Source organism: Mandrillus leucophaeus, unplaced genomic scaffold (assembly GCF_000951045.1).
Source record: "Mandrillus leucophaeus isolate KB7577 unplaced genomic scaffold, Mleu.le_1.0 Scaffold712, whole genome shotgun sequence".
NCBI lineage: Eukaryota > Metazoa > Chordata > Mammalia > Primates > Cercopithecidae > Mandrillus > Mandrillus leucophaeus.
In genome coordinates, this window is record NW_012107720.1 from 80,734 (window position 1) to 82,562 (window position 1,829).

The 1,829-nt window shown below is 40.1% G+C and overlaps 1 pseudogene; it reads left to right on the forward strand.

Moving 5' to 3' along the window:
- Positions 1–1,829, forward strand: part of LOC105528323 — a 33,234-nt pseudogene that overhangs the window by 3,223 nt on the left and 28,182 nt on the right.

Here is a 1,829-nt window from a genome sequence, read left to right on the forward strand (position 1 = left end):
AAAGAAGCTTTATGAGAAACTGCTTAGTGTTCTGTTGATTCATCTTACAGAGTTACACCTTTCCAATCAAGAAGTCGCTCACTAAGCCTGTTCTTGTGGAATTTCCAAAGTGATATTTGGAAGCCCATAGAGGGCTATTTTGAAAAAGAAAATATCCTCAGAGTAAAACTGGAAAGAAGCTTTCTCAGAAACTGCTTTGTGATGTGTGACTTCCACTCACAGAGTTACATCTGTATTTCGTGGATCTCTTTGCTACCCTTATTTCCGTGGAATCTAAGAACAGATATTTCGGATCCCTTTGAAGACTATAGGCACAAAGCAATTATCCCCCAATAACAAAGAGATAGAAACTTTCTCAGAAATTTCTTTGTGTTCTGTGAAATCATCTCACAGAGTTACAGCTTACCCCTCAAGAAACCTTTCGCTAAGACAGTTCTTGTGGAATTTGCAAAGTGATATTTGGAAGCCCATAGAGGACTATGGTGAAAAGGGAAATATCCTCAGATGAAATCTGGAAGGAAGCTTTCGGAGAAACTGCTTAGTGTTCTGTTAATTCATCTCACAGCGTTGCAGCTTTCCCCTCAATAAGCCGCTCGCTAAGCCTGTTGTTGTGTAACTTGATAAGTGATATTTCTAAGCCCATAGAGGACTATGGTGAAAGAGAAAATATCCTCAGAGAAAAACTGGAAGGAAGCTTTCAGAGAAACAGCCTGTGATGTGTGACTTCCACTCACAGAGTTACATCAGTACTTCGTGGATCTCTTTGCTAGCCTTATTTCTGTGGAATCTGAGAACAGATATTCCGGATCCCTTTGAAGACAATAGGGCCAAAGGACATATCCTCCGAAAACAAACAGAAAGAGGCTTTCTGAGAAACTTCTTTGTGTTCTCTGAAAGTATCTCACAGAGTTACAGCTTTCCCCTCAATAAGTCGCTCGCTTAGCCTGTTCTTGTGTAATTCGATAAGTGATATTTGGAAGCCCCTAGAGGGCTATGGTGAAAAAGGAAATATCCTCAGATGAAAAATGGAAAGAACTTTTGTGAGAAACTGCTTAGTGTTCTGTTATTTCATCTCACAGAGTTACAGCTTTCCCCTCAAGAAGCCGCTCGCTAAGCCTGTTCTGTGGAATTCGCAAAGTCATATTTGGAAGCCCGTAGAGGGCTACGGTGAAAAAGAAAATATCCTCAGATAAAAACTGGAAGGAAGCTTTCTGAGAAATCGCTTTGTGATATGTGACTTCCACTCACACAGTTACATCTGTATTTCGTAGATCTCTTTGCTAGCCTTATTTCTGTGGAATCTGAGAACAGATATTTCGGATCCCTTTGAAGACTATAGGGCCAAAGGAAAGAGCCTCCAATAACAAAGAAGAAGAAGCTTCTGTGAAACTTTTTGTGTTCTGTGAAATCATCTCAAAGAGTTACAGCTTTCCCCTCAAGAAGCCTTTCGCTAAGACAGTTCTTGCGGAATTTTCAAAGTGATATTTGGAAGCCCTTAGAGGGTTATGGTGAAAAAGGAAATATCCTCAGATGAAATATGGAAAGAAGCTTTCTGAGAGACTGCTTAGTATTCTGTTAATTCATCTCACAGAGTTACACCTTTCCCCTCAAGAATCCGCTCGCTAAGCCTGTTCTTGTGGAATTCTCAAAGTGATATTTGGAAGCCCATAGAGGGCTATGGTGAAAAAGAAAATATCCTCAGAGAGAAACTGGAAAGAAGCTTTATGAGAAACTGCTTTTTGATGTGTGACTTCCACTCACAGAGTTACATCTGTATTTCGTGGATCTCTTTCCTAGCCTTATTTCTGTGGAATCTGAGAACAGATATT